Source organism: Otolemur garnettii, unplaced genomic scaffold (genome assembly GCF_000181295.1).
Source record: "Otolemur garnettii isolate 467f Iridium unplaced genomic scaffold, OtoGar3 scaffold00033, whole genome shotgun sequence".
NCBI lineage: Eukaryota > Metazoa > Chordata > Mammalia > Primates > Galagidae > Otolemur > Otolemur garnettii.
In genome coordinates this window covers 13,343,521-13,351,366 of record NW_003852428.1, presented here as the reverse complement: position 1 = coordinate 13,351,366, position 7,846 = coordinate 13,343,521, and positions in this window count along the sequence as shown.

Sequence of the window (7,846 nt, the reverse complement as noted above, 5' to 3'; positions counted from 1 at the left end):
GTTTCCCGCTCCTCTTCCATTACCACCTCTCTAACTCTCTCTCTGACACAACAGCACACACACGAGTCTGTGCACGAAAGAGACCATAAGGAGCTTTCGTGAAACAAATCCAGAGTTACGTTCAACACTATTAAAAAGAAAACAATACTAAATGGTAGCCTGCCTGCCTTCCTCCCTCCCTTCCTCCTCTTGTTGTCCTTTCCATGACAATTATAACGTATGTGGAAATGTCCATTATTCTGATTCACTAGATTTAATGAACTAGATAAATTCTTAATTTTAGACAAATAATTATGCCATAAATATCCCAAATTATATGTTTTGGATAGTCATGTTCATGAATATAAAATTAATTCCTCTCATTAATGTTGGCTTTGAAAATACTTAGTGTACAAATTTTAGCTTCATTTTTGACGTATCTTTGTTATAATTATTACACTAACGTATTTCTTATATCATTTGTACTTATGGGCTGACTGAAAGAAGTCTGAAGAAGGAAGATATCCTTTCCAGGTACCCCCAGTTCCCTAGAGAGGGGACCCCTTCCTTTCTTCCTTTCCTTAAGCTTTGTTGATTAAAACATGGCTGCTTTTCCTGCCTGAGACTGGCAAGGTGTCAGCGTCTTGATGAATTGTTTAAGTTCTGAATATGGTTGCAATGTAAGCAGAAGAGACACAGAAGCCCCCGGGGAAAGCAGACTGTCTTCTTGAATGCAAAGTAAGTAATGCAGCCCTGTTAGCAAAAGATATGGAAACAGAAGAGGTGAAACATTTGACTTTAATAGAAATAATTACATGAAAAACTGATCGCAGAGGAAGCTACTAAAAAATGAAGGCTTTGTGTGCAATAAACAGCCCCCAGGTCATGAGTGGAGTCAACCAGAGAAGCTAAAACAGTTCACAGAGTGAAATATAGTCCCCTCTGCAGGAGGACTGAGTCAGGATTTGATGCTAGTGTATCACAGCAGTCTTGCAAAGCTAAGAAGAAAGAAGAAGAAATCTCTTTCCCTTTGGAAATTATTATACGGTGACTATTTAGTTGCTACAAAGTTGCCAGTACAGTGAGCACAAGGGCAACTGATCCAACTCTCAGGTACAGCCTTCAGTTTTGAAAAAAAATTATCACTTTAAATTTGGTTCTCTTAAGGTGCCTAGTCAATTTCTTCCAGTCAAATGGAACACAGCACTGTACTAAGGAGTGTTTTGTGTAAATATCAGTCCACAATGCTGACGTTTGATTTATTATATTTATTTCTCAAACTCTGAAATATTGGAGACTTCTATTGCCAGAGAAAATTATTGAACCCACATGAAAATTTAAAACAATATCCAAGGGCTTTAAGGAAGATGGCTCCATTTCCCAGGACCTGGAAGCTGATGATCGTCCTAAAGAGACCTTGGTCACAGATGGCAGTGCCCAGTGCTGCCCCTCAGCAGGCAGCTGCTCCACTCCCCGCTCTCCTGTGGCCTCTTCAGGTGGCTCCGCGCTCCCGCTCCTGCTTGAGGGTTCTTCCTCCCATCACTGGTGACGCCTAACTTTTCTCTGCCTCATACTCCTGCTCACTTTCTTGCCTACAGATGTACTTTTGCTGTGTCTCTACGTCAACATCTGTATATTTTCTCCGCTTATTTGATATTTAAAGTTTCTTTAAAAATTGGGTTGGCCAGACAACAGATTCTGTCTCAAGTCTACAGCATGTTTTTCAGGACATTTGTCAGCTAAGTTCTCTTCTTTGACTAATCATGCAGTGGCCTATGTCCTCAGCTCATTTGATGCCAAGGCAGGTGCTTTCTGCACAGGTGATCCTTAGGTTGTACCATGACGTGGGCAGAGGCTTAGCACAGTGGGAGGGTTTAGCTCTCAAACACTCGTCATTCATGTACATTCTTTTTTTTTTTTTTTTACTGAATACTTTGTTTTATTTTTCTTGGGTTTTTCTTGAAGATAGAGTCTTGCTTTTTTTTTTTTTTTTATTGAATGGTAACTATGTACATTAATGCACTTCTGGGGTACAGTGTGGGGTTTTCACATGCAATTTGAAATACTTCCATCAAACTGGTCAACACAGCCTTCATGTCATTTTCTCAGTTATTGCTTTAAAACGTTCACATTCTACTCTTAGAAAGATTCACCTGTACCCCTATAAGACATTCATGTACATTCTGATTCTCATCTGCAAGAAGCAGGAATCTTCTTTGTAGATTAAATAGCTCCAGAGAAGGCTACCAAAATAACCCTCTAACAAGGCCACATCTCACCCTAACTCATCCTCACACAAAGGGGTTAGCAATCCTGAGTTACCTCCAGGTGGTATTAACAGAGGTGAAGTGGAGAAGTTACTGACTCCTCGCCCCGAGCCAGCCTCTGCAGTGTCTGTGTTCATTCATTCATCTCTAATATGTTGTTGGGCATATCAACTATCAGGGTAAATGTCCTAATCCAGGGCAGTGCATTCCAGTTTGGGGTGAGGGACCATAAACAGTAAACACACCAAGAGAAAATACAAAGTAACAGAAGATAATATACGCTAAGGGAAGTAAGGAAAGTACCACAATGCAAGGGACACAGGGCTCGCGATTTATAAACGGGATGCTTGTCCTGAGCTTCATAGAGCAGGTGGCATTTGAGTTTTCCCGGAGTCTACTGCTAGCGACTTCTGCTGTCACACTCTGCTTTGGAAAGGACAGGTGATGATAAGCAAGAATCATCTCCTGTTCCCGTGTGTTTTGTTTTGTTTCAGTAAATCACCTTTGCTTTGGAGCATATATCACAAGTTGGAAAAAAGATTAAAAAGAATCCGAACACACTGGCAGGATGTGTGGGCTCCTTCCAGCCTCCCATCCCTGGAATGTTCAGGGCACAGCAATCCAGCATTTAGGTACTTTTGCAGGACATGAAAGCATAGGTTATGACTCCAAAACGTCACTGGAAATGTGGGGATAAATAGAAAATGTGTTTGACATCACTCCTGTCTTGGGAGGGCTGATGTTTCATTGCGGTCTGCTTGGGAACCTGGGGCAGTCGGAGCCCTCAGGCGATGATGAAGGATGCTGTCCTACCTTTTAAAGAGGTGGGTCCTGGTAACTGATGGTGTTTAGTTTTGCTGAGTGGGGATTTTAAATTTTTGATGAGTTTGTGTCTCTGGAGGGAAGGTATTAATTCGCCACTGCTCCTGCTGCTATACCAAATGACCACAGTTTGGTGAGTTCAGGTACCACAAATCTAACATCTTACTGTTCTGAATGTCACAGTGAGCTACAGGCTGTATCCTCTCTGCAGGCTCTGAAGGTTGTCTGGAAGGTAGTTTGTTCCTTGGCCTCTCCCAGGGTCAGGATGCCAGGAATGACGTCGCTGCCCTCCTGCCCCCAGGATCACACCGCCCCTCTGATTTACACCCTCTTGCTTCACTTGTACAACAACCCTGGGATTATGTCAAGTGGACCCGATTAATTCAGGATCCTGTCCCCCCCATGTTAAAACTCTTCATTTAGATATGTTGTCAAAGTCTTTTCTGCCACATGAGATAACATAGTCACAAGTTCTAGGGAGCAGGATACGGACCCTTTGGGGACCCGATGTTCAACTTACCACAGAAGACGTAGGCTGATAGAAACAGATTTTCCTTCTTCTTTTCTTTTCCAATAAATTATGTACTTGTCATTCTAGATTCAAGACAAGTATTGAATATTGATTCAAAAAACACCAAATTGCTGGCATCTTCAGGAAATGGACATATGATCGTATGGAGTAGATGTAATGGGGCTTTAAAAATTTCAAATATTTAAGGGGCACAAACGTTTTGAATACATGGATCAGTGTTGTAATGCTCAAGTCATGGCTCTGGGTGTGCCCATCGCCCAAGTGGTGCTCGTTACACCCATTATGTGTGTTTTTGCCTCCTTGCCGCCCTCCTTTTCCCTGCTCGACTTCACCGAAATTCCCTTCTCAGCACATCAGTTAGTGCTCATCAGTTAGTTTCAAGTTCAAAGCCAGTGCATGTGGCATTTTCCTTTCCACTCTTGAGATACTTCACTTAGGAGAATTATTTCTTGTTCTATTCCAATTGTTGCAAAAGGACTTGATACCATGTTAGCACTGTGGAGTGCTTCTCAGCTGGATGAGTGTTCTGAACACAGGCTCGCTGTTCTGCAGACTTGGTCTAGCTGGTCTCCTGACTCATCAGCTTACTCACGCTGGTTGGAAAAAAGAGCTACCACGGGGGACTCCAACCAGACAGTATCTTCACTCCGAAGAACTTGATGGTTTTTACATTATGCTCATGAAGGGTTTGACTTTCCTATTTGCTTTCAAGGACCAGAACACATTGAATCTAATTTTGTAACAGCCAATGTCAAGCTAAACACTTAATCAGTTTCCTCTACCTATTCATAAACCACCCCACAGTCCCCCAGCTCCACCGAAGTAACTAATCCGACATGATTTTAGCTTATAGTGTGTGGTAATTTTCAAGGAAGCCTTAAGATCCATTTATTAATAATTTTAAATTCACTTTCATCTGGTTTAATAATAATGGCATATTTCAGGTTTCATATTAGTTGTTTGTTAGGCAAAACCATCAAACCAAATGGTTTAAAGTTTGCAGTGACAGAGGAGACTCATTTGGTTTCACTTCAAGTAAGATTTCAAAATCCCATTTCTTCTTCTGAAACACATTGGTGCTTTAAAGCAGAATTTGAGAGACTATCACATTTGAAAAACAGATATCTATGCCTATTCACTCCTAATCATTTAAAAAAATTATTTATTTGTAGAAAAAAAATCTATGATGATTCATTTTATGTGTCCACTTGATGAGGCCATGCGGTACCCTGAGATTTGGTCAAAAATTATTCTGGGTGTTTCTGTGAGGGGATTTTTTTGGATTAGATTAATATTTAAATCTATATAATTAAAATAGAGCAAAAGGTTGACTCTCCTCCAGGTAAAAACGAATTCTCCTGCCACTGGTAGTTTTGGAATGAGGATGCTGGCTCTTCATATTTTGGACTTGCCAGCCTCCATAATTGCACGAGCTGCTTCCTTATAATAAATCATATCTATGTATGTATGTATGTATGTATGTATGTATCTATCTATCTATCTATCATCTCCATCTTATTAGTTCTGTTTCTCTGGAGAACCTTGAATAATACAATGAAGTCTATTTGAATAATTCCTTAAGTATGACACAGTAGAGAATTTGCTGGAGGTTCCTGAGTTACCTGATGTAAGTAACAGAAGTTTGGTCAGATGCTGTATCTGAAAGAAGTCTTCTTATAACTGAGCAGTGGTACTCTGGTTTTACCTATGCAATGCAGGATATCAGCCCCTGTATGTGCCGCCTCAGATGTCCGCTGACTACTCACCCTTGGTTGTACCAACCAACTTCACAGAGTTAACCCAACAGCTCCTGGTCTCAGGCACATCAGCTGTCAGGGGCTCTGGGTCCTGATGTTCTCTGATGATGCAGCCTGGCAGTTGGTAGGAACCAGTTTGGCGTTCCCTGCATGTCCATCTGGAGGGGAGAGGAGTTAATGCCCCAAGAGCTAGAGTTTGACCCAGTGAGCGGGGGACTGTGGCAGGTGCGGGTGAATAAATGCTCCCCTTTCTGTCCCATTGCCAGTGACTTCTGTAGGCCATCCATTACACGTGGGTCCCCGTGGTGTCCTAGCAGAATCAAGCTCCTGTTGCCTTCAGTTATGATCAGCTTGAAAGCCTAACTATTTTATTATTTTATCCACCTGTGATTTCTTAGTCTTCCCAATTTGCTGCTTCCCTTGTTGGTATCAATTTCAAAAGGTAAATTACTCAAAACCCTTGTCCCAGGCTCTGCCTTCTCGGGGAACAGTGGGCTAAGATGCCTGGGATCTGTGTTTATTTCCTATTATCTTGTGTCTCACTAATTCTTTTGATACATTATTACCTTTATACATTTCCTTAAAATGTCATTTTTTATCTTCATTTTGACATTGTGTCCTTTGAGAGATAGAAAAGGACTTTGCAGTTATAAAAGGGCAACATGAGGGATACTTGTTATAATGGAACAGTTTTTTAGCTTCACTGTGGTGTAGATACAGAAGCCTATGCATGGGATAAAACAAGTAGAATTACACACACACACACACACGTGCATGCACACACAGACATGTACACACATATATCCACAAAGAACGAAAAGTTAAGTAAGCTGTGCAAATTGGATTAATATTAATATAATGGTTGCAATATTAAAATTCTGCAAGTAGTCACCATTGGAGAAAACTTGTAAAGGGTACATGAAATTTCTCTGCATTGTTACTTAGAATTAAATGTGAATCTAAAACTATCTCAAAATCTTAAAATTAAAACTTTAATTAAAAAGCTGTTTTGCACTGTTTCTGGGGCCCCTTCAGTTCACACACACGTCGCAACCGTTCAGCAGGTTAATAGCCAGGGTAAGCACTTATGTATACATTTGTAAAAGCATCTTACTTAAATGAAGAGCTAATATTCAAAAGCATATTTGCTTTTAAATAAAAGCCACTATTAGTCCTCTGCGCTTTGAACCCCTAGAATCTAGTAGAAATGGTTGTACAGTCCACACAGGATTAAGATAACTGAGAAGAGAATTCTTACTGCCTTTAATATTTATTAAGGAGAAAAGCCCTCCTGAGCTATTTCATCTCTGCTAAGAGAGAATACTTATTATAAAGAAGGTTTTATATTAGCTTAGAGGTTTTTATTTCCACTTCTAAAAAATTTTATAAGAACATATGTGTCCCGTTAAACGCAATAGGATGTTTTCTTTTTCAAATGGAAGGTCTCATCACCATTTCCATGCCATTTGCAATGGGAACCAAACAGTAGATCAGGATGAATCAGCTATTTACCTCTTTTCTCAAACTCCAGTGCTGAAAATCAATTTTATTATGAAAAAATTATGGATTCCCCTCTCCTCAAAAACTAGTTAAGCATGTACCTAAAACAAAAATGTAACATGTAATACTTTATAGGTCTTTAAGACTTGTTTTCTTTGGAATTATTTCTATCAACTCCGGGCAGCCTTAGGAACAGGGAAAAATGAACAAACTAATTTGGTGCTTTCCTTTATCATAATTTATTTAAAATCAGGCCTATGATTATCCTGTTTTTTTGTAAATACTCACCCACAACATGTGCCCAATCTGCCAGGTTTGTATTCATTTACATCACTTTCAAATGCCCTCTTTACCGGTTTTAGTTACCCTAGGCCCACACCTTGACCTTCTGCTGCCTGTCTCAATAAATTCAGAACACCAGCATTTACCTGCAGCAAATGTGGATGGTTCCCCAGAAATACAGCATCCTATAAAAACCAAAGTGAAAGGCAATAGGAAAGTGAAGCCGGGCATAATTTTCTCATCAAGCCGCCCTTATTTTTTTCTTTTAGGCTCAGACACTGTGCTGACCTCTTGTCTATTTTTATGACTAGATTAATTCTACTATTTCAATGAGTCCAAATTTTCAGAATCATGTGGTTGAGATGACCTTAAGAAGTGCTGAGTTTTAAAAAGATTATAGGAAAAAATGATAGAGAGTTGAAGAAAACGGAGACTTGTAGGCCCAGAAGACACTGTAGAGTTATTACTCAACCTTCTGTCCATGAAAAGGGAGGGGAGGGCAGGATGGCTGGACGTGACCTGCTCAGCTTCATCCCTGAGGGCTGGCTGCCCAGTCCTCTGATCCTATTTCAGCAACTCTGCAGACTCAAGGCCAAGGCTGTTCTAAGTCAGGGAGGTCAGTGGGTCCCTAGCCAAGGGTGAATAGTTTAAAGAATTTCTAATGCTTGAACTTTGAATATCCATCCACATGTCTGACTGTTGGGATT